Below are 26,228 nucleotides of genomic sequence, written 5' to 3'. Positions count from 1 at the left end.
AATAAAGATAAGAAAAGAAATTAAAGAATTAGAAAATTAACCATAGAGAAGACCAACTCTACCAAAAATAATTTCTTAGAAGGAAAAAGGAACAATTAAATATGGAAGGTTTTAAGGTTAGGGAAGACACACAAATGATATTATAAATAAAAAAGCTTTAACTATAGTGAGTATATAGACTTTTAAAAAATTATAAGATGATCTATGCCAATAAATAAAAAACTTAGTGGAAATAGACACTATCCAAAATTACTCAAGGAGATATAAAGTCATAAAGTCTACGTAGTTTTAAAAAATCCTCACTGAGGGTATGTTTATGGATTATAGAAAGAAGGGAAGAAAGAGAAAGAGAGGGAGAGAAAAAAAAAAGAAGGAAAGAGAGCGTGGTGGGAGAGAGAAACATTGACTGGTTGCCACTTCGACTGGGATCAAATCCACAACCTTTCTGGTGTACTGGGTGACTCTCCAACCAACTGAGCCACCTGGCCAGTGCAGTCCTATGACTTTTAAAAAATTGAATGGATAATAAATATATGTTTCCCTAAAAACACCAGCCCAAACTATTCCATTAGTTATTGCTATCAACTATTAGGGAACTAATAATTTTTCTTATGCAGTGTTTTCCAGAGGAAAAACAAAAAAAGGCAAGCTCTCCAATTCTTTTTATGAGGCTGGTTTTAAATATTGGGCAAGGGGCATTATAAAAAATGAGAATTATATGACATTCTTACTTATTAATATACTAGAGGCCCGGTGCACGAAACTCGTACACCAGTGGGGTGGGGGGATCCCCTCAGCCCCGCCTGTTTCCTCTCATAGTTTGGGACCCCTTTGGGGGATGTCTGCCTCTCACTATCCGGGGATCTCACAGTCTGGGACCCCTCACTCCTTACCGCCTGCCTGCAGTGGAGGCAGGAGATGCTCCTGCTGCCACTGCTGCGCTTGACAGCCATGAGCCTGGCTAATGGCTGAGTGGCGCTCCCCCTGTGGGAGCACACTGACCACCATGGGGCAGCTCCTGAGTTGAGTATCTTCCCCCTGGTGGTCAGTACACATCATAGTGACCAGTCATTCTGCTGTAATGGTTGCTTAGGCTTTTATTATATAAACTAGAGGCCCAGTGCATGAAATTAATGCATGGGGTGGGGTGTGTGTGTGTCCCTCAGCCCAGCCTGCACCCTCTTCAATCTGGGATCCCTCCCACAATCCAGGATGGCTGGCTCCCAACCGCTCACCTACCTGCCTACCTGATTGCCCCTAATCACTTCTGCCTGCCAGGCTGATCACCCCTTAACCACGCCCCTGCCAGCCTGATCGACGCCTAACTGCTCCCCTGCCGGCCTGATTGCCTCTAACTGCCCTCCCCTGCCAGCCTGGTTGCCGCTAACTGCCCTCCCCTACCAGCCTGGTTGCCCCTAACTGCCCTCCCCTGCTGGTCCAGTCACCCCTAAATGCCCTCCCTTGCAGGCCTGGTCCCTCCCAGCTGCCCTCCCCTGCCAGCCATCTTGTGGCAGCCATCTTGTGTCCACATGGGGGTGGCCATCTTTGATCACATGGGGGCAACCATCTTGTGTGTTGGAGTGATGGTCAATTTGCATATTACCTCTTTATTATATAGGATAAGTGAATACCCTAAATAAAATAATAGCACTGCGAGGAACCAAGATGGCGCCATAGGTTAAACACCTAACCTGCAGCCGGGCACAACAATTTCAAAAATACAACTAGAGGTCAGAACGGACATCGTCCAGAACCACAGGAAAGTTGGTGGACTGAAATGCCCACAGCTGGGGGGAAGGAGAAGGCCACGGGGACAGTCGGGGAAGCCGTAAAAGCCTGAGGTATGGAGAAATGGGCGGAGACACGAGCACACACGCCTGCGGGGAGGATGGAACCGGAGAGGAAGGGGCGGCTGATGACCTGGCCGGCGTTCACTGGCAGGAAGGAGATAAAGGCTCCGGAGTGCGCTGAGCGCCGGCTCCGATTGCACTGAACCCCATTCCGGGCGAAACCCTGGGAAACTCACTCACTTTCGCAACTCCGCCGCCCCCGCAGGCCGCCCGGCCCGGGACGCTGGGGACGCCGCCGCAGCGGCAGCGCCCGGAGCCCGGCGGCCTCCCAGCACCCGTCCCCGCCGCGCAGCCCCCGCGCGCCTGGTGCCGCGGGCCGCGCACCGCGCACCAGACGGAGGCCCGGGCGCCCTCTCCGTGCACCTCCCGGCGGCGCTAGACTTCAGTAGAGTTGACTGAATTCAAGGGATTAAGAAGTACAAATTGGGGGGACGCCGTGGCGGCGACGCCCGGAACGCGGCTATGGCGGTGCCTGGAGCTCGGCGGCTGCCCAGCGCCCGTCCCCGCCGCGCGGCCCTCGCGCGCCTGGTTCCGCGGGACGCGCGCACCGCGCACCGGACGGAGGCCCGGGCGCCCTTTCCGTGCACCTCCCGGCGGCGCTAGACTTCAGTAGAGTTGACTGAAATGAAGGGATTAAGAAGTACAAATTGGGAAGTTTGAAAAAGATGGCGGCGGAGGTTAAAGGCTGTTCTGTTGCCTCGCACCCAGCGAAATCGGAGGGGATGAGGTGTGGAGGCGCGTGGGTCTGGCTGGTGGCGGGGGAAAAGGGGCTTTTGTTCCAAACCTAGGGGAGATTAGCTCTCCATCACCCTGAAATCCATCTTCTGGCGAACCCCGGGAGACCCAGATGCCTGTGGGGAGAGGCGGGACTCTTGCGGAGGTGCGCCCAGCAATCAGTGTTTGCTGCGCTGGAGTGCGGAACGAGGGGACTTAGATACGTGGAAGGCAGAAGGACCAGACTCACAGACATCGCGGCTCGCCGCACCATGGCCTGTTGGCGCCCTGAGACCCCGCCCCGCCCTGGGACCCGCCCCGCATGTTTTGAAGACCTGCCCCGCAAGTCTTGCAGGCACACCTGCGCCCCAAGCAACGGCTTATGCATGTGGGTGGCCTGCCCTCTGGCAGCGGACCAGATGAACTGCTGTTCTAGTCGGACTGCTCCAGGGCCACTCAGACAGGAGGAAGAAACTACAGTTTTTGCTGTAATCCTTGCTGAGTGCCTAAGGCAGTAGCTGATCTACACCCCATTGGAGACCCAGAAACGAGGGCATCTAGTGGTCTGTGGGAGATGACACCAGATTTCAACCACGTGCATAAGGGACACATTCAACAGGAATATTCAGTGAGCGCCAAAGCTTTGCTGCACCAAGACCCGGCCCATAAACGTGTCTCCTGCACAGCAACTCTTCCTTTATAGACAAAGAGAGCCCCCCCAGTGACACCAACAACAATCAAGACTTAACTATACAAAGGAGGACCAAGATGGAGGCATAGGGCGGAAGCCTGATTGTTGCCTACCACAACAACTTTGAGACTACGACAAGAGAGCAGAGCAGACACCATCCAAGACCACCATAGGGCTGGCTGAGTAGATGCTCTACAACTAGAATAAAAGAGGGGTATGTGGGATGATGCTGATGCCGGTGACCCAAAGACCACACTTTAAGAACTACGGCTCAGGCGACACAAAAGAACTATGGCTCAGGCGATACAACAGAGGCCTGGAACGTGCTCGGCGCGGTTCCCCCGGTGGTCTCCGGCTGAGGGGACGGCTCCACTGGCAGCCAAGCACGGACAGACGAGCCCCTATCAGACATGGGGTGGGAGACTCCGCGCTTGCTGACCTCCGAGTCCGTCAAGAATCTCAACGCCCCGGAAGCGGCCAGGTGCGCATGCTCGGCGACCGGCCACCGATGCAGACCCAAGGGCCGACGCAGCGACGCCAGACCGGCCCACCACCCTGCACCGGGTGCACCGGAGCTTCGCCGAGCCGCCGCCCGACGAGTTATGCAGCAGCCATACTGGAGCTCTGGAAGGATGGCCAGGGGAATTGCTGAGGGGGGATTGACCGGCAGGAATTGGGATCGGGAAGACGGGGCTCCGCTGAGACCCGGGTGCGGGCAGGGTTGCGCGCCTCTGGGCTCGGGTGTGGTCACACGCCTCTGGGTATAAGTGAGGCCTCACGTCCCTGGGTCTAGGTGAGGCCACATGCCCCTGGGTCCAGGTGAGGCCGGACTCCGGGTCCGGGTGAGGCCATGTGCCCCTGGACCCGGATGACGCTGGATCCCGTGCCCGGGCGAGGCCAAGCGCCCCTGGGTCTGGGAGAGCCCACACACCCCTGGGTCCAGGCGAGACCATGTGTCCCTGGATCTGGGTGAGACCTCGTGCACCTAGGCCTGGGTGAGGTCACGTGCCCTTGGGTCTGAGAGGCCAAGTGTCCCTGGGTCCGGGTGAGACCATGTGTCCCTGGATCCGGGTGAGGCCGCATGCATCTAGGCCCGGGTGAGCCCAAGTGGCCTTGGGTCTGGGAGAGGCCAAGTGTCCCTGGGTCCGGGTGCGACCATGTGTCCCTGGAGCCGGATGAGGCCTCGTGCACCTAGGCCCGGGTGAGGCCACGTGCCCCTGGGTCTGGGAGAGGCCAAGCGTCCCTGGGTCCGGGTGAGACCATGTGTCCCTGGATGCGGGTGAGACCTCGTGCACCTAGGCCCGGGTGCGCCCAAGTGGCCCTGGGTCTGGGAGAGGCCAAGCGTCCCTGGGTCCTGGTGAGACCATGTGTCCCTGGATCCGGGTGAGGCCTCGTGCACCTAGGCCCGGGTGACGCCACGTGCCCCTGGGTCTTGGAGAGGCCAAGCGTCCCTGGGTCCGGGTGAGACCATGCGTCCCTGGATCCGGATGAGGCCTCGTGCACCTAGGCCCGGGTGAGCCCAAGTGGCCCTGGGTCTGGGAGAGGCCAAGCGTCCCTGGGTCCGGGTGAGACCATGTGTCCCTGGATCTGGGTGAGGCCTCGTGCACCTAGGCCCGGGTGAGCCCAAGTGGCCCTGGGTCTGGGAGAGGCCAAGCGTCCCTGGGTCCGGGTGCGACCATGTGTCCCTGGATCCGGATGAGGCCTCGTGCACCTAGGCCCGGGTGAGCCCAAGTGGCCCTGGGTCTGGGAGAGGCCAAGCGTCCCTGGGTCCGGGAGAGACCATGTGTCCCTGGATCCAGGTGAGGCCTTGTGCAACTAAGCCCGGGTGAGGCCACGTGCCCCTGGGTCTGGGAGAGGCCAAGCGTCCCTGGGTACGGGTGAAGCCAGATCCTGGGTCCAGGTGAGGCCGTGCGCCCCTGGATCCATCCGGGTGAGGCTGGGTCCCAGGCCCGGGTGAGACCACGCGCCCCTTGGGTATGGGTGAGGCCACGTGCCCCTTAGTCCGGGTGACGCCGTGCCCCTGGGTTCGGCCGAGACCAAACCAGAGGGAGTCGGACCTCCATTACCACTATTTGTCCACCATCCAGAGCTGAGGGGTCAGTGCTGACATGTACACATAAGGAACTACTGGACATTGAAATTGGGTCTCAAAAGAACTGTTGGTCCAGGGGGAAGCTCGCTACAGATTGATTCATTTGCCTGTCAGCATAACTATTATTGCTCGTCTCACATTCAGTTCTTATTAGTATATATCTAGTGACATATGATCTCGCTCATCTAGGGGAAATGATGAACAACATAGACTGAGGAACAAGAACAGAACCAGAAGCAAGGAGGCATCGATCGGACTATCGGGCCTCAGAGGGAGGATAGGGGAGGGTAGGGGGAGGGTGGAGGGAGGGGGAGAGTTCAACCAAAGGACTTGTATGCATGCATATAAGCCTATCCAACGGTTAAGTTCAACAGTGGATTGGGGCATGCGTGGGGAGAGGGGTTGGATGGGAATGGGGGGATAAGGACAAATATGTGACACCTTAATCAATAAAGAAATTTAAAAAAATAATAAAAAAATAAAATAAAATAATAGCACTGCAAATCAAGGAATGGACAAATAATCTAATATTAATGATCCTATATAATAAAGAGATAATATACAAATTGACCCTCACATCCTCACACAAGAAGGCTGCCCCCATGTGGTCAAAGATGGCTGCCACAAGATGGTCGGCAGGGGAGGTCTGTTGGGGGGATCAGGCCAGCAGGGGAAGGCAGTTGGGGGCAACCGGGCCAGCAGGGGAGGGCAGTTGGGGGTGAACCAGGCCTGCAGGGTAGGGCAGTTGGGGGCTACCAGGCCTGCAGGGGAGGGCAGTTGGGGGTGACCAGGCTGGCAGGGGAAGGCAGTTAGGGGCAACCGGGCTGGCAGGGGAGGGCAGTTGGGGGTGAACCAGGCCTGCAGGGGAGGGCAGTTGGGTGCTACCAGGCCTGCAGGGGAGGGCAGTTGGGGGTGACCGGGCTGGCAGGGGAAGGCAGTTAGGGGCAACCAGGCTGGCAGGGGAGGGCAGTTGGGGGTGAACCAGGCCTGCAGGGCAGGGCAGTTGGGGGCTACCAGGCCTGCAGGGGAGGGCAGTTGGGGGTTACCAGACCAGCAGGGGTGGGAAGTTGGGGGCAATTGGGCCAGCAGGGGAGTGATTAGGTGGTGATCAGGCTGGTAGGCAGGCAAGCTGGTTGGGAGCCAGTAGTCCCACGTTGTGAGAGGGATTTCCAAACATCAGGATCAGGCCTAAACCAGCAGTCGGACATCCCCCAAGGGGTTCCAGATTGGAGAGGGTGCAGGGTGGGCTGAGGGACATCTCCCCCTCCCCCCAGTGCATGAATTTCATGCACTGGGCCTCTAGTTTAACATAAATGATAATAAATCACATGAACAGATTAAAGAAGAAACTATTGATCATTTCAAAATATGTAGAAAAAATATTTGTTAAAATTCAACAGCCATCCAAGATCAAAACTTTTAATAACCTAGGAATAGAAGGTAACTTCCTTCAGAGGATTCATTAGAATTAGTTGGTGACAAGATATGGATGTGTGCTGTCACTGCATCTACTAAATAGTGATTGAAGGTCCTTACTAGAGCAACAGGCCAGACACCAGAATAAACATACAAGAGCTGTAAAGGAAGAAGCAAACTGTTATTTTTTTAAAGATGACATGAATGTCTATATGGAAAATGCAAGAAACTCTACAGGTAAACTGTGGGAACTATTAAGAATATTTGGCAAAGTTGTTATATAGGGAAAACAATAGCATTCTTAAACAGCAGTACCAAATGATGGACAATGCAGTTTTTAAAAAGATAACGTTTATAATGTTATCCCAAACTGTAAAGTTACCAGGAATATCGTTATCTAAAAACATGACACCTTCATGGAGAAAATTAAAAACTTTTACTGTATGACATACAGGATGATGTAAATAAATGTTGAATCATGCCACATTCTTGGATGGAGCTCATATGTTTATTCTAAAATTCATGAAACAGTAAAGGGCCAAAAACAGTAAAAATGTTTTTTGGAAAACAGTAGCATAAGCAGTAAAAGTGAAAGCAGAAGCAACAGGAGCTGAAAAAGTTAAAGGGAGGTGCAGAGAAAAACCACCTTATCTATCTATAATAATAAAAGCATAATATGCTAATTAGATGGGACAGCCAGACAACCTTCAGGATGTCTTTCTGGAGAACCCTCTGGATGAAGCTGGGACTGCAAGAGCCGAGGCAGCTGTCGCAGCTGTGAGAGCTGAGCCCCTTGCATGAATTTCGTGCATCGGGCCTCTAGTATATCCTATATAATAAAGATGTAATATGCAAATGGTTGTTATGCCGTGAAGCATAATGACCAACCATGTAACACCCGGATCACGGATCAGTGGGAGGGTGGGGCAGCTGCAAGCAGTCGGCGGAGAACTACAAGAGGGGGAAGGGCAGTGAGCTAGGGGGGTGGGGGGACGGAGGAAGCTACAGGATGGCAGGGCAGTGGGCGGAGAGCTACAGGAGGGCAGCAGTGAGCTACTGGCTACAAGTGGGTGGCAGAGAGCTATAGGAGAGGGCAGGGCAGCAAGCTATGAGGGGGGGTGGGGGGAGCTACAGGAGGGCGAGTCAGTGGGCAGAGAGCTACTGGAGGGCGGCAGCAAGCTACTGACAAGCTACTGGTGCATGGATTCGTGTGCAGGGCTACTAGTGTGTGTATGTGTGTGTGTGTGTGTGTGTGTGTGTGTGTGTGTGTGTGTATATATATATATATATATATATCCTACCTAATAATAGACAAATATGCAAATTGACCATACCTCTGACACACCCACAAGCCACGCCCACCATCCAATCAGAGCAATTATGCAAATTAACCCAACTAAGATAGCTACAGCCACAGAGAGCAAGGTTTCCTAGGTAACAGAGGAAGTCAAGTTTCCCGCCTGCCCTTGCCAGGCCTAAGCCTCCACTCAAGCTACAAAGTTTCAATTATAGAAGGTAAACAAATTCAAACGGAGCTTGAGAGAGCAGTCCAGTGTTGCCAGCGGCAACAGGGGAAGCAAAGCTTTCCACACACCCTGGCCAGGCCCACCCGCTTAAGGCTACAAAGTTTCAATTATAACCCCAACAGAAATGGCTGCCAGCCATGGAGGGAGCCCCAGGCTTGGCTCCGCTCCAGGCTACAAACTTTCAATTGTAGAAGGAAAATAAATTCCAGATACCAGGGCCTCCGCTTGGGTTGCCAGGGGGCGTGGCTGGCCTGCAAACCACCACAGGCCCCTCGCTCAGGTTGCCCCACGCCCCAAGGGAACCCCCCCGATCAGGGACACCCTTCAGGGCAAACCAGCTATTCCCCACCTTTGTACCAGGTCTCTATCCTATCTAATAAAAGAGTAATATGCAGATTGATCATCACAGCAACACACAATATAGCTGCCCCCATGTGGTCAAAGATCCTGCCCCCATTTGGACACAAGATGGCAACCACAAGATGGCCAGCAGGAGAGGGCAGTTGGGAGGCACCCGGCCTGCAAGGGAGAGCAGTTGGAGATGATCAACCCTGCAGGGAGGGCAGTTAGGGGTGACCAGGTTGGCAGAGGAGGGAAGTTGGGGGCAAACAGGCTGGCAGCGGAGTGGTTATGGGGTGATCAGGCTGGCAGGCAGAAGCAGTTAGGGGCAATCAGGAAGGCAGGCAGGCAAGCAGTTGGGAGCCAGCAGTCCTGGATTGTAAGAGGGATGTCCGACTGCCTGTTTAGGCCTGATCTTATTGCGATTGGGCCTAAACGGACAGTTGGGCCTAAACAGGCTGTTGGACATCCCTCAAAGGGTCCCATATTGGAGAGGGTGCAGGCTGGGCTGAGGGACAACCCCCCTCCGTGCACGAATTTCGTGCACTGGGCCTCTAGTATATATATAAAAGCCTAATACGCTAGGTGTCCAACCAATTGGTTGACTGTTTGGTCTACCACTCGACCAGTTGCTATGAAGTGAACTGACCACCAGGGGGTAGATGCTCCAACCAGTAGTTTAGCTTGCTGCTGGGGTCCGGCCAATTGGGACTGGGTGAAACGGGCTGGACATGCCCTGGAGCCCTCCCGCAGTCCCTCCCTGGCTGGCTGGCCCCCATTGGCCCTGATTGGGACTGGGCGAGATGGCCCCGATTGGCCCCGATTGCTGGCCAGGCTGAGGGACCCCACCCATGCACAAATTCGTGCATTGGACCTCTAGTATATAATAATTAAAATGGATGACAATGTAGGGTGACCTCACATAGACAGATAATGCACCAGAAAAAGGAATCTAGAAACTGGCATACTTAATGACAAGGATGGCGTTGCAAATTATTGGGGAAAATGAATTCATTAATATATGGTAAAGCTACAATGGATTATTTATATGGAAAAAGATGCAATTATATCTCTATCCCCTATTTTACAAAAAAACACACCTCCCCAAACAAAATCCTGGTGGGTTAAAGACCTATCATGAAAAATAAACTGTATGCATTTTAGGAATAAACCAAAGATGTCTGTTATTTTTAGCATTTTTCTATGTTCTTAAAATACTTCATAGTTAAAAATTATTTATGAAAAAAGTATGTGAGCCAGATGTTTGGAAAATTACACTATTTTGGGGAGACTTTTAGAAAATCTAAGGTGCAAAACGTTTATGATAACCATAAAATAGGCATTTTCCCCATGGTTAAAATGACACTGCAGGCCAAATGTGAATACAAGACTGCTAAAGAATATTACTGGCTTCACTAACGCCCTATAAAAATGAGGAAAATAACACATACTTCATATAATTGTGTCTTTTATGTCCTTTATGATCAGGTCTTTTATGGCAAGTGGACAGGAACCCAACTCAAATTTGTCTCAGCAAAGATAGGAAGTTTGGCTCACATAACTGGGAAGTTCATGGGCAATAACAACAAACGTGTGCAACCCCAGGCACAAGTATAAGGGCTTCACATCTATCTACCCATTTAATCCACACAATGACCTAATGAGGTGGATTGTGTTATTTTCATCCTGCTGATGAGCAATCAGACACAGAGAGGGAAACATAGAACTGAGCGATAAGCAGTTGTGTCTGTGTCCATGGTCAAGAAAGGACTTAGGAGCCTGGCTGGATGGCTCAGCTGGTTGAGCATCATTCCATATGCCAAAAAAGGTTGCGGGTTCTACTCCCTGTTAAGGCACATACCTAGGTTGCAAGTTCAGTCCCAATTGGGGTGCATATGGGAGGCAACCAATTGATGTTTTGTACCTCTCTCTCTCTCTCTTTTTCTCTCCATTCCTCTCTCTAAAATCAATAGAAAATATCCTCAGGTGAGGATTGAAGAGGAAAAAAAAAAAAGAAAGGACTTAGGAAACAGATATCTAATACAGATTTCTAACATGCTTGTTTGGGGTATGCAATGTAAACTCCTGTTTCACGTCCCCTATGGAATCACCAACACTTTGGAATGTTTGGTTTATTTGGGGAAACCCAAAGAAGAGCTAAGCTCTTTTTTTTGAGGCACCATCCTACCTAATAAAACAGTAATATGCAAATTGACCGCACCTTCGCTATGCCCAAGCCACGCCCACCAGCCAAAGCCACACCCACCAACCAATCAGGGCGAGTATGCAAATTACCCAACAAAGATGGCGGTTAATTTGCATATGCTGAGAGAGGGAGGAGTGAAGACTGAAGACAACTTAGAAGGAAGAGGGAGGAAAAGCAGAAAGCAAGGTGGTTGCCAGAGGGAAAGCCCAGGTGGGGCGGAGCGGGGTGGAACGGGGCGGAGTGGGGCGGGCGGCAGTGGCGAGCGGGTGCAGGCGTGGTGGCTGCAAAGGTGGCGGCAGCGGCAGCGCACGCGGCCGAAACAGCCGCTTGCAGGATTTTCCTGCAAATGGGCTACTGGTTGGTTAATAACATTATATATAAACTGGAGGCCCGGTGCGCGATGCCCACACTGCATCCAGATGGCTCATCAAGCCCGCTCCCTCAGCCTGGCCTGCACTCTCTCCAATCTGGGATACCTTGGGGGATGTCCGACTGCCAGTTCAACGCATTATGCAAAGGAACTTGGCCTTGGCAGCATGGCGGTACCTAACAGCATTCAATGTCTTCAGTAATGTCTGATAGTTTTTCTGAGAGTTCAATGTCAAACCAAATAGATCAATCAACACTGCTTCTGACATCCTTCAGTAACTGTACAAAGCTCTTCAAAGAAGACTTTTGTGGACCCTCCCCCCCCCAAATTACCTGTAAAGAAATATTAGCATAAAAAAGAATGCAAAATTAGATCAATCTTATAGTTACAACAGAAATATATGGCTGGGGGAAAAAAAAATCACATTGATCTAAAAATGTGACCAAAATTGTAACTCTAGACCCCTCCCAGAAAAGTCAGAAAATTGTCACAAGAGAATCATGACAATTAAAGCAAAGCTATTTCTTAATTCATTTTCCAAAAGGATATGTACATCTTTCCAGAAAGGCAACAGTTTCTCTGTTTTTATTTTCATATAGGTAATTTTAAAAAAATATATTTTATTGATTTTTTACAGAGAGGAAGGGAGAAGGATAGTTAGAAACATTGATGAGAGAGAAACATCAATCAGCTGCCTCCTGCACACTCCCCACTGGGGATGTGTCCGCAACCAAGGTACATGCCCTTGACTGGAATCGAACCTGGGACCTTTCAGTCCGCAGGCTGATGCTCTATCCACTGAGCCAAACTGATTAGGGCCATATAGGGAATTTTAAATAGGAATTTACCTGTTGACTTAGACAAAGTCCTGTTTTTTAACTACATGGTATCAATTTAAGTGATATATCATTAATCCTGCCATGACTGCCATATTAGGTCACATCCCTTCATAAGAAATACGGGGCCTTACATTCAGTATGTTAAATGGAGCTGCCGTTTAAAAATCCCGTTTTTAAGAGATAAAAGCTTAAATGACCTATACATTTTTCTCCAGGGTTTACACAATACTCCAGGCATGGCAATTACCACAAAGTGACTGGGATTTGTGTGAGACATGCTTGCTGCCTGCTCCCTACTCCTTCCCATCTGCAGATCTTCTCACCTCAGCCCGTCCTCCCACCCAGGCAGGCGGTCAGTCTTTGGGGACCCACTTCTGTGACCCCCTGGACCCCAGGCTTCCTCTCACTGCTACTCCTAATGTCCACTCCCTACCATACAGGACTCCCGCTTGGGTGCATTGTGCCAGTTTTGAAAATATTAAGAGAAGTGCGGGGTGACTGTGAAATTCCACAAAACGCATCTGTCACGGGTGGGTCCAGGCGGTCCCGTGCTGGGCTCCCAGGTGCTGTCTCCACCTGCCTGGACCCGCCCCGCACCTCCCGGTGGCACCCTGCCCTGCGGGCACGTCCAGATGGATGATGCCCTCCACGGGCCACGCCCCTCCCTGCCTCCCACACTAAACCTCGGCTAGCACCCCCGCCTGCAGCCTGAGGTGAGTCTTTGCCCCCACCCAACCCACCCCACCCGACCTCAACTTCCCCCAGCCCTCTCCACCCTGAGCCCAGCCCAGCGACACCCCACCCGGAAGCCGTGGGTGAGTCACCTGAAGTCTCAGTCCATCCCCATGCCGCAGAGACCGCCGCGGCCCACGCACCCGCCTCACCCACCTCAGTGCGGACTCTGCAGGGCACTGCCTGTCTAGGGCCCCGCAGTCTTCAGATGCCAGACTCTGCCTGCCTAGGGTCCCTCAGTCTGCAGATGAACTGCTAGGCTAAGCGAGCAGCAGCGAGGCCAGGGCGAGTGGGGAGGCAGCAGGTGGTGGGTGGGAGAGTCAGCAGTTCCGGGTGAAGGTGGCCCATTGAGCCTGCTCCCTGCTGTCCCACCCACCCTGTGGGTGCTGCCATCTTTGTGAGGGCGTGACAGTAAATTTGCATATTACCTCTTTATTATATAGGATTTCAACTGTACAGCATTATAATTTTACTAGAGTCCCAGTGCACAAAATTCGTGCATGGGTGCGGCCCCTACGCCTGGCCGGCGATCAAAGTGTGAGCATTTGGCATTAAAGGGCAAGTCCCAGCTGACCTCTAGGCCCTGGGCAGCACCTGGGCACCCAGGCCCCTGCACACCCTCTTCCGCCTGAGTCACAGCGCCCGAGTCACCACATGGAGATGTGGTGAGCGTGGCTGGATGCTGTGGGCCAGGGTGCAGTGTGGGCCTCTGAGCCACCCAGTGGTGCCACACGGAAGCCAGGTGGGCAACATGCTCTCTCCCAGCCAGCTTGCAGACTGGCTTCTGCATGAACACACAGGGAGCCTCACCAGCCCCTACGGTCCCGGCAGCTGCAGCCCTGCCCACCAGAAGACGCCATGCGGATGCGGGGCAGGCTCCTCATGGGCATCTGGCACCTGAGTGCAGGGGCTTCCCCGGCGCTCAAGCCCTGGTGTCCTGGGGGAGGCTAATAGGGGGAATGAGAGCGAGCTCAGCAGACACCCTGCATTCTCACTGCACCTCCATCCCCATCTCCCCGACCCCCAGGTAGTTGGTGAGAGGTCACAGTGCATCGCCGATGCCTGCCATGTTCCACACTGCCCCCTGGTGGTCAGTGCACTTCATAGTGAACAATTGAACTCCTGTTCTCCTGGTCGAACTCCCAAGGGGACACTTTGCATATTAGCCTTATATATATATATAGACTAGAGGCCTGGTGCATGGAATTTGTGCATGGGAGGGGGTGTCCCTTCAGCCAAGCCTGCACCCTCTCCAATCTGGGACCCTCGGGGGATGTCTGACTGCCGGTTTAGACCCTATCCCAAGGATCGGGCCTAAACCGGCAGTTGGACATCCCTCTTACAATCCTGGACCGCAGGCTCCTAATCACTCACCTGCCTATAGGCCTGATTGCCCCTAACTGCTCCCCCGCTGCTGGCCTGGTTGCCCCTAACTGACCCCTGCTGCTGGCCAGGTCGACCCAACTGCCCCCTCCCTGCCGGCCTGGTCGCTTCTCATGGCCCCCCCCCCCCATGCCAGCATGGTCACCCCTTACTGTCCACCCTGCGAGCCTGGTCACCCCCAACTGCCCCCCCACCAGTCTAGTTGCCCCTCACTGCCCCTCCTGCCAGCCTGGTCACCCCCAACTGCACCCCCCCGCCAGCCTGGTCGCCCCTCATGGCCCCCCTGCGGGCCTGGTTGCCCCATGCAGTCTGCTTGTTCAGTCGTTTGGTCATCCCTCACTAACCCTCCTGCCAGCCTGGTTGTAGGCAGCCATCTTGTGAGGGTGTGACAGTCAACTTGCATATCACCTCTTTATTATATAGGACTAGAGGCCTAGTGCACAAATTTGTGCATGGGTGGGGTCTCTTAGCGTGGCCTGCGGGGATTGGGCCAAAACCGGCAGTCCAATGCTGCCTGCCATTCCCACTCATCCCGGCCCCGCTGTGCCTGCTGTGGTCTCACGCCCAGTAAGTCCTTATTGGGAGAGGCTCTCACTGCCACAGTGGCTCTCGCCAGCTGTGAGCCCTGCGTCTGCTGCTTGTCTCGAGGGGGGTGAGGGGGCAGGATGCAATCATCCCTCCAGGCTGGTGGTGGGATGCCCACCCTGCTTAAGTTCGCACCGGTTGCTGGGAGCCACCTGGCTGCCACTTTTATATTGTTTCTTCCTTGTGGAGCGTCTAGGGAGGGGAAGCAGCCGTGGTGCCTGAGGCTGACTTCCAGGAGGCTGGCAGCGCTGTCAGGATCATGCCAGCGGCACTGGTCTGTTGGTGCTTGGCCAATTCTCTGGATATTGGACCTGCAGGACTATTGAGGGAATGAGTAGCTACCGCTGGGCTGGTGGGCCACTGGGATGGATCGGTCAGCTGAGCGGCACTCCGGCTGTGGGAGCGCACTGACCACCAGGGGGCAGCTCCTGCATTGAGCGTCTACTCCCAGTGGTCAGTGCACATCATAGTGACCAGTCGACTGGTTGACCAGTCGTTCGGTTGTTTGGTTGCTTAGGCTTTTATATATATAGACTAGAGGCCCAGTGCATGAAATCATGCATGGGTACAGTCCCTAGGCCTAGCCTGCGATCAGGACCATCTTCCCTGGCTGCTGGCAGCCGGCCCTGCCCCCCCGCCGCCACCCATCCTTGTTCCCTGTTTGCCATCCAGCGATGGGAGCCTGACGGCCAGAGGGGGGCCAAGAGGTCGGCCGTTCCCACCCACTCGCCGGCCCCACCCACACCACTGGTCACCCTCTGTGTGTGGGGCGACCAGTGGGGCGGGGGCCTTGGCCTGGTGCCGCCCGCATCCCCCGCCACCCACCCTGGTTCCCTGTTTGCAATGGGAGGTGATCGGAGCCAGTGGGCTGGGGGGAGGGACCAAGAGGTTGGCCCATTCTGCCCGCTCGCCAGTCCTGCCTCCCCGACCCACCCCAGTTCCCTGTTTCCCATCCGGCGATGGGAGCCTGATGGCCAGGGGAGGGATTGAGAGGTGGTCAGTGCACCTCATAGTGACTGGTTGAGTGGTTGTTCTGGTCGTTCTGCTGTTATGGTCACTGGGCTTTTATTATATAGGATATCTATGTACTCTATTGGGTACCAATAGTCTAGTTTCCATCTATCACCAAATTTTTTATCCACTTTACCTATTTCATGCCTCCCCTACCTCACAACTTTCCCTTCCTAGTAAAGTTGCCTGTATCTACTAGGTTTTTTATTTTGGTTTGTTAATTTTTTGTTTTATATTCCACATATAAGTGAAATTATATAGTTGTTGTCCTTTTCTGTCTGTCTTATTTTGCTTAGCAAGATACCCTTAAGATCCATCCATGTTGTAACAAATGGAAATACTTCATTTTTTTAATGGTCAGTATTGCATTGAGTTCCATAAACATTCTTTTTAAAAATATATATATTTTATTGATTTTTTTACAGAGAGGAAGGGAGAGAGATAGAGAGTTAGAAACATCGATGAGAGAGAAACATCGATAAGCTGCCTCCTGCACACTCCCTACTGGGTATGTGCTTGCAACCAAGGTACATGCCCTTGACTGGAATCGAACCTGGGACCCTTGAGTCCGCAGGCCAACGCTCTATCCACTGAGCCAAACCAGTTAGGGCCATAAACATTCTTTATCCATGTATTCACTGACAGACACTTGGGTTTTTCCCCATAGCTTGGCTATTGTGAATAGTACTGCAGAGAATTACTATGAGTAGGGATATATATTTTCCTTGAAAAAGAGTTCAACCTCACTACTCATTAGGGAAATGCAAATCAAAACCACAATGAGATATCACCTCATACCTGTTAGAATGGTTATTAGCAAAAAGATAAGAAGTAAGTGTTGGAGTTGGTGTGGAGAAATGGAACCCTGGTGCACTGTTGGTGGGGCTGTAAATTGATGCAGCCACTCTGAAAAACATGGAGGTTCCTTTAAAAAAATTGAGAATAGAGTTACCGTTTAATCCAGTAATTCCTCTTTTGGGTGTATATACAAAGAAAAAGCTCTTAATTTAGTTTGATGTGGGGAAAATCTAATTTTGTGTGAAAGGAAGAACTCAAGGGGGTAAGGCCAGTTGGCTTCTGGGTTACACTAAACTCTTTGGGACTTACTTTGCAGTTAGGGAGCTCTACGTAGTTTTTGAGCAGGGCTAACCCGACCAAAACAGCGTTATGGGCATTTTAAGTGACAGGTGTTGGAAATGAAAGGTGGAAAACTGGAAAGCAGGGAGACCAGTTAGACCACTGCTTGCTGCATTAACATAACACTAAATCAAGTTAAATTAAATTAGAAGCATAGGGTATGGCCCCAGGAAAAACAAGAAAAGATAGACGAGAAAGGCATAATCACAGAAAAATCAACATCACTTGATAATTGAATGGGTGTTTGGGTAAGAGAGTGGAGAAAGTTAAAGATAACTCTGAAGTTACAGAGATCTGCAGAACGAGGCTTAAAGGTTCCCACCCTGGAACAATGGCCCTCACCAGGGCACTGCCTCTGAGCCCTGGACACTGTGAGTGGCTGATACTGGGTTCTGCTTCCTTTAGCCTCTGGGACACTGCTTGTCACCAGTGCTCCCAGGCTTCTCGGTCCCTGATTCCCTACATCATGAGCTCCCTGTTCAAGAGGCGGGCACATTCAATTGGCATAGGCCTCCCAGCTGGTGTTGCTCAGTGATTGAACATTGACCAGGAGGTCACTGTTCGATTCCTGATTAGGGCACATGCCTGGGTTGCAGGCTGGATCTCCAGTAGGGGGCATGCAGGAGGCAGGAGATCAATGATTCTCATCCTTGATGTTTTTATTTCTCTCTCCTTCTCTCTTCCTCTCTGCAATCAATAAAATTATATATTTAAAAAGCATCTAAAAATACACACAGTTGGCATAGGCCACATGGCTTGACCCACAGTAGGGAGCAGCTGATTGATGTTACACTCTCATGTTGATACTTTTCTCTCTCGCTTCCTCTCTTGCTAAAAATCAATAAACTATTCATTATTATTTTTTTTAATCCCAGGCATTCAAAACAGTTATAGAGAAGTATTGAGTGGGTGGTGAAGAAGGCAGGCAGGACATGTGGCCAACCCATTTGGAGAGCATTATGGAGAGCATTAACTATGCAGGTATACCTCATCTGATTGTGCTTTGTTTATTGTGTTTCACAGAGATTGCATTTTTAAAATAAATTGCTGGGAATACCCTCCACCAGCAAACTTGCTGAAGGCTCAGATGAAGGTTAGCATCTTTTAGCAGGAAAGTAATTTTTACTTAAAGTATATGCATTTTAGACATAATGCTATTGCACACTTAATAAACTATGGTATAGTGTAAATACAACTTTTGTGTGCAAAAAAATTACATCCAAAATTTTGTGCGAATCACGTTATTGTGATATTCACTTTGTTGTGGTGGTCTGGAACTGAACTTGCAGTATCTCTGAGGTATGCCTATATAATTGCAGGCAGTGTTGCTTGTGCTGTAAAGTTATTCGCATGCTCCATTACTTGCTCCTTATGGAGAGCTCAGCTCTAGAGTGCTGTTTAGCAATTAGCTTTATGCATTTTCTTGAATAGTTAATGTTTTCTGGCCAGGGCCTGGGCAGTGAGGGACAAGCTTTATCAATATTTGAAATCTCTGGTTAAGTCTAGAAATTGTGCTTCTGCTGATGCCTGCTTGACAGTAGACCACAACCATGGCATATTAGAGATGGGTTACATGGGGGACACCTGATGCGCGGATGGGCAGATGAACTTCAGGATCCATAGAACCAGGTCAAGAATAGTTCTTCTGAATTCTGGTTGAGTCAGAAATTTCATTTGAATTTCATCAACATGAGGCAATGAGCTGTGCTCTGTGGCCGGATCTGGGGTTGGTGAGGGCATGGAGGCCAGAGTGTGGCAGAGTGCCTTAGGGCCAGGTGGAGTCGGCTCCCAGTCTGGAACCATGGTGTGACTTCATTGTTCACAAATCGCTCCACTCTCTGCAGTGAAAACTCAGACTGTAACAGCATTAAAACATAGTCAAAACAGAGTACAGCCTAACTACCAGTACAGATCCCTGGAAGGATGGTTTGGCATTTGGTGTCTGCTTTAAGAGGGCCTCAAACAGGACCTTGGGTAAATTGAGTTACGAAAATCATTAAAGAAAGGTGAAATGGTGGGAACAGCGTTATCAGAGAAGTTGGGAAGGGCAGGGTGGGCCGGGAGGTTGTGTAACAGCGGTGACCTGTCCAACTGAGCTATCTTGAAGGGTGATTTGTTAAAGGTTTCAGCAGTGAGCTTTACTACCCGTATTGCTATGAGTAATAGCTGGCTACTTGGTCCCCCAGGTGAAAGTGATTGTTTTCTCTTTTAAAATTCTAAACTTGAAACCAATCTTTTTGTTTCTTATAAATTTTATTGTTTTTCAACAAAGCCATTACATATCTTACCACAGCTTTATTAACTGGGAAGCACCATATTAGTATTAGTTATTTATATGTGTAGTATAAAAGGATATCAAAATACAACAGTCTCAATTTCTCAATTTTAGGCTTTGATGCCAGCCAAACACACATTCCAAAGTGAGGCATGAGATACTCCGTGTGGGTTTGTCCAAGGAGATTTCTGAAAATGAGTTTTGCGACTGTTCCCTCATCGCTCACCTTCTAGCCTATATAACTGAAAGCTAAGAATTTAGGGAAAGAGGTTAGAACATAGAAGCAGGATCCTCCAGGAGAGTTGGAAGGTTGTGGCATTTCCCTTCTCTCAAGCTACATAAGAGGGGCTTCAAGAGGAGCAAGAGCGACCTGTGTCTCCTGGGGTATGGAAGACCCAGAGATCGCTGACTTTTCCTTCCCCTGGGAGGAGGAAGGCTGTGCGGGACTCTGCCTGCCCACCTAAGGAATGAAGAAAGATGACTAGTTTGGATGTGAACATCACTCCCAGAGATGGTGGGCCTAAGGTGCAAGCTTTGCGTGGGGACTAAGTGGAGGATGCCAGTCTAGGGTCAATTCTGTGATTTTCACCCAAAAGAATTGCCTGCAATAGTGAAGATGACCCCAAAGGAGGGGTCCTAACAGATACCAGAGGCTGGATGAGAAGTCCCAAGTTGCCAGGCAGTGCCCGCATACAGGAGGTTGAAGCTGGAGCCCTCCCAGGGTGCCCAATAGCTTCCTCCCAGTCAAGTAAGATCCCTATTATTCCTGCCTCTCCTCCTTTGTGAAGCCACGGCCCTGTGACCTCAGGTTCAAAGACTTGGAGAAAGGGCTGGCACCAAATTAATTACACAAGATAAGAAATATAAATTTGGAAATTATGGGGGAAGCCAGTTGTGATCTTGATACAAGGGACCAAGTTCCACTGAATCTCCGTTCCCTTCTGCTTTTATTTACCAGAATACACAATTGCCTTTTAGAAATGCAACCAGACATATCAATGGTAATTGTTTAGTAAACAATAAGATTATCAGGTTGGGGGAGTTTGCTTTAAGTCATTGAGTCATCAGCAGTAGATAATAAAGTGCAGATATTCACCCTTTGAATATAAAAGAGCCCCATTCAGCCTTCTGACCGGACTTCTCAAATTTATATTAATTATTGTTAATCTTGGTTCTCGGCACTCCTTCCCCATTTCTCCCCATCTCCCTGTCTTGGAGGAGCCAGACACAGTTTGGTGACTGGGGGAAGAATCACAGAACTTGGCTGGCAAATAAAGGATAAGTTTTATTCCCTTCCTTACCTACTTCCTCTTTGAAGCAAGACAGAGCTGGAAGGAAGGAGAGAACAGTGTATGTGATTTTACACTGAACTAGATATTACTGAAATGAGACTATTTCTGTAACTAAAACGGGCCAAAATCTTTTTGTGCTCTGAGAGGGTTGGGAGAATCATGCACCCTGCAGGCGATTTCATTGGGGGTTGGGAGCACCCTAGTCCACAGTTGGATTTGAGCCGTCTTTAAAGGGGTTGTGGGGAGAAGAGTAAAGTTTTCCGGTTGAACCCTGTAAGTGCCACTGGTTCAATGACAAAGACTCCTCAAGGGCAGGGGACAAGTCAGATTCAGCTTTTCATCCCTGTAGTGCTAAGACTGTGAGGTTTTTGAGTGGTAGGTTTCCTTGTTGAAACCTGAGGCTTTGCCTGAAGTGGAGGTTCTCAGACAAGTCAGAACTGCCTGCAGAGCTTGGTACAACTCAGATTGCTGGGCCCTGCTCAGATCGCTGATTTTGCAGGTCTGTTGGTTTTGGGGAGGGAGCATTTGCTTATGGACAAGTGCCCAGGTGAAGCTGATGCCGCTGGTCAGGGGACCACCCTTTGAAAGAACTGATCTAAATGAAATAGATAAGGAAGGGCAGGGCTGTTCATCAACTAATTGATATATTCATTTGTTCATGAATTAATTCAACAAACATTTACTAAGGGCCTGCTGAGTGCAGTGTGCAGGCACTGGTGGGGCCTGGGGTTACTCAGCTATCTAATTTGTCCAGAGAGGCTGTGGCATTTCCAGCAGGCGGGAGGAACGAGGACGCTGGGCTCAGAGAAGCGCTCCTCTCTCTCACATCCATCTCATGTGATGGTTTTGCTTTGCTTGTTGGCCTGCTTCTGGCTGGAATTGAAGCCCTGCTTCATATTTAATAGAGGCTTTTGTTCCCCCTCACACAATATATTGATTCTTATAATTGGGCCTTTTTGCTTTTTCCCAAACTACATTACCTTCATTAACGGCTAGCTTAAAATGCCATTAGAAAACCATACGGGTCTTAGTGGAAGAGAAAAAGGGAAATGAACCTCTCAGAGCTCCATCTCTTCCAGTAAGGCGGGCCATGGATGGGGAAGTTGGGCAGTGTTTGCTTTTCTGCCTCTTATTGGACACAATCCCCCAGAGCTTTCTAGCCGGCAGGCCAACTGCTTATTCAGCTCTGCCCTGCAGACCAGGAATGTCAGAATGTGGTGGGGGCGGGCCTTTGTTTTTGAGACCTGTGAGTCGTGCATATACATTTGTGGACCTTCCTGAGCCTTGGCCTGTTGCACTGGGAACTCAAGAGGACTACACAGCCCTGTAGAAATTCTAAGGTTAGCAAGCCAGGCTTCATTTTAGTGGCTCTCTCTGTATTTAATGTCCTTGGGCTTATTTGGCCAAGGGCATTTTGGTCATTACAATCTCCTAAATTGTGATTTTGACATTTTGTTAGTATCAAGGAGATTTTAAACATACTTTTATTTGAAAGATTCCCCTACCCTCCATTTTTTACTACTTCCAGGCAAGTGCAGTGAGGAAAGAGGAGAAAGAATCAAAGGCAAGAGAAGTTCTGCCAAAGAACAGTTCCTCACAATCTCTCTGGGTGACAGAATGATTGTTTTTGGTGCTGCCGTACACACACACACACACACACACACCCACACCCCCCCCCCCCACACACACACACACACACACTCATTTGGTGTCTGACACTTTGAATGCCTAAGATGACACAACCAGCAAGCCTTTGACACCAGGGAAATAGCTCTGGTTCTTGAGAGAAAGAGAGACTGGGGAAAGGTCTCAATGGCATAGAAAGAATGATGTTTACTGTTGCTCACACCAGAGGTTCTCCATCTTGGCTACATATTGGAATCATATCGGGAGCTTTAACAAACCTGATTCAAGGTTCTGGTTCAATTGGAATGGGGCATGGGTTGAGAATCAAGAATTTTAAGCAGCTTCCTAGATGATTTTACTGTGCAGCCCAAGTTGAAAACCATTGCTTTAGACCTCTGCTGACCAGTTTATAGTTACTAACCACATGTGGCTACTGAACACCAGATATGTGGCTAATTGAAATTGAAATGTGCTCTAAGTGAAAAATACACACTAAATTTTGAAGATTATGAAGATAGTATGTAAACAAGACTGTAAAATAATGTGTCATTAATAAATTTTATATTGACAGTGGCAGGCAGAATAATACTTCCCCTGAGATGTCCATAGTCTAATCCCTACAACCTGTGAATATGTTCTGTTACATGGCAAAGAGATTAAAGTTGAAGATGAAATTAAGGTTGCTAGTGGGATGACCTTAAAGAGTTATCCTGGATTTTCTGGGTGAGAGTGATGTCATGTGAGAAAGATTCGACCAAACATTGCTGGCGTTGGAAATGGAAGAGGGACCATAAGCCAAAGAATGTGGTCAGCTGGAAAAGGCAAGGATATGAATTTTCCCCTGGAGCCTCCAGAAAGAAACACAGTATTGTCAACACATTGATTTAGCCCAATGAGACTCATTTTGGATTTCAGGTAATAAATGTTTTGTTTTAATCCAATAAATTGTGGTAATTTGTTATAGCTGCAATAGGAAACGAATCTGTTCTCTTATATATTGAAATGGTAATATTTTGGATTGGGTTGAATATGATATGTAATAAAATTATTTTTACCTGTTTCTTTTTACTTGTTTTTAAATGTTAGTGTTTGCTACTAGAAATTTTACAACTAAATATGTAGCTTGAATTACATTTCTATTGGACAGTGCTGCTCTAGACTCTCAACCTTTGGACAATATGGTACTGTGACTGACTCTACCTCCCTCCAATAGATATGACACTAGTCAATATGGGAAGAGCAATGACGACAGTGGAGATTTTTGGACTAACCAAAAATTGTTTATATTCCCAGCCCCTACTAGCTTGTAAATAATAGGAGGAAAACTTTTGTCACATGCCTGAACCATTCAATGCATAAATGGCCAGAGGTCATTTTGAGTGAGAGCTTTCCAAGTTTATAAAAACCATAAAACTGGCCCAATCATGTACCTTGTTAGGGTTTTTGAGAGATGTGAACACAAATTAGTATGCCCATTCACCATCAGAACATGATGCTCCGAGTTCGCTCAATAATGGTGAAACTACTATAGGAAGGCTGTGTGACTAGATCTGTCAACCCACCAATAGCATCACAGGCCGGACCTTTGGCTGACAAGTTTGCTTTTTGTAACAAGTGTCTTTTTGGTTACAAATAATAAATGTAATGTTTCGGTGATTGAGATGGTTGCTTTTGCTTTTAACAAACACATTAGAGGAAAAGTCTCAATCTACAGCATCCAGAGGGGGGATAATAGGAGTAAAATCAGAATAAAATTAAAGGCTAATTACTTAGCACACTTTGTGGCAAAAGGAAGGCCAATGGGGGGATGAGTAGAAACTTCTTGAGAGGCCATCACAAGATGGAAATGGCCAGTCCTGGCTGCATTTGGGTGTAAAGTCACTTCTTACCCTCAAGCACACCAATGAATACTTTGAAAGAAAAAATGGGGAGAAGTTGACACATTGAGGCACAGAGCCTTAAAATATAGCTGTCTTTTTCTTTTGCCATAAATAATGTCTCCCCCACCCCCTCCAAAGACACGAACCTAGAGTATTGTAGAGATTGCTATAAAGATTGAACTTTCAAAATTTATATTAATTATTCTGGATTTGAAGTACTGGGAATATTTGGAGATTCTGGTAATATTTGGAGCCATTCTATGAGTCAAAGGACTTTTGTTTTACAACTGAAAAATGTATAAAACGATTCCGACAATGTGTAATGTTCACGGGATAAAATGACCACCCACTGTATGTGAAGGGCTTGGATGGTGGATGCCAACTTTGCAAGCTCACCCCTTTGGGGCACTCAGAATGACTTCTGCCACCCCTCCCCCCCACACACACACCCCCTCCAACTTTGGATGGAATCCACAAAAAGAGAAAGTCTTTACTTCTAATTTGAGCATTTCCCCCTCAAACCCTGATCACACTGTGTGAAACAATGAAGTGGGGATGAGAGTGTTTTCTGAATTTTCTTCATGGCCTCATGACAGCATCTAACTTATTTAACACGGGGCCAATCCCCGTAATCCACTTGGGGTAGATTTTTGAACTGTGGTTGCTGTGATGTCCTGCTTAAGCCCCAGCAGTGACAGACATGTACTCCATGGGCAATAAAAACCATAAGGGTTTGGGGACTATTTCTTCAAAGCTTTTCTGCTGAGCAGTCACCATACTTTGCAGGAAATACTATGATGATCCAACAGCCATAAATACACAGTCTCCGATGTGGGTAAAGTTACCAGCAGTAAATTAACTGTTTCTCTCCTAAAGACCCTTGCCTGCATTTACCCTTAATCATTTTGTATCAAATCACAGTGATGGAACTATGAGGGCATTCTCAGTGCTTTAATTCCCCAAGTTTCCAGACACCATCCAATCATGAAGGGCTCTTCACAGTCATAATGTTGAGGTTAAATGCCTTCCAGCATTTTTCTATTTTTTCTTCCTTGTTGCTAATGGATTAATGTTCTTCTCACAAAGCCCAATGTTTCTAGGGTCAACTTTCTAATGGAATCGAGTCAAAGAATTTCCTTTCACCCTTCTCCACCCTTCTGGGAAACACCTCTCCCATTTTATGATTCACCTTTTCTAACTCCCTTTGGTCCTTTTTAGGAAACTTTCCTTTTCTCCTGACTCAGCCATCTATAGAAGGTTAGCAGGAGTCCCCCCACGTTACTGAATCATTCCTTCATCGCAAACATTGGTCATGTCTAAAGGCAAAAGTACCACCAGTTTAGGTGAACATGTATGCACACTGACAAAGCGAGGAAAGGAGGGTGAAGGGAAAGAATATTTTCTTTCTCTGCTTAGCCTTCAGACTTTAGTTGGAAAGTTTCTGAGTACTGATTCAATCTACTGATTATTGGTGTGTTCAGATTTCCTATTATAAGCATACTTTATTTTACTGTGCTTTACTGTATGGCACTTCAAATTTTTTTCTTTTAACAAACTGAAGGTGTGTGGCGTCCCTGCATCAGGCAAGTCCATTGGTGCCGTTTTCTAACAGCATCTGCTCATGTCTCTGTCATGTTTTGGCAATTCTCACAGTATTTCAAACTTTATCATTATTATTATATTTGTTATGGTGATCTGTGGTCAGTATTCATTGATATTACTATTTTTAATTGCTTTGGCATGCCCTTGTAAGATGGTAAACTTAATAATCGCCTTGTGTGTTCTCACTGCTCCATGAACCAGCCATTCCTCCATCTCTCTCCCTCTGCTCAGGCCTCCCTGTTCCTTGAGACACACTAGTATTGAAATTAGGTCAGTTAATACTTCTGAAATGACCCCTAAGTGTTCACATAAAAAAAAAGTGTCTATCTCTCATTTTAAATAAAAACATCAAAAAATGATTCAGATTAATAAGGCAGTATGTTGAAAGCGGAGACAGGCCCAAAGCTAGGACTCTTGCACCACTTAGTCAAGTTGTGAATGCAAAGAAAAAGTCCTGGAAGGAAATGAAAAATGCTACTCCAGTGAACACACGAATGATAAGAAGCAAAACAGCCTTAACAGTGCTGATATGGAGAAAGTTTTAGTGGTCTTGATAGAAGACAGAAGCAACCATGACATTTCCTTACACCGAAGCCTAATCCCAGAGCAGGTCTCTAACTCTCTTCAATTCTGAAGGCTGAACGAGGTGAGGAAGCTGCCGA

The sequence above is a fragment of the Eptesicus fuscus genome, chromosome 9 (assembly GCF_027574615.1).
Source record: "Eptesicus fuscus isolate TK198812 chromosome 9, DD_ASM_mEF_20220401, whole genome shotgun sequence".
In the NCBI taxonomy this organism is placed as follows: domain Eukaryota; kingdom Metazoa; phylum Chordata; class Mammalia; order Chiroptera; family Vespertilionidae; genus Eptesicus; species Eptesicus fuscus.
This window is presented reverse-complemented; position numbering follows the sequence as displayed.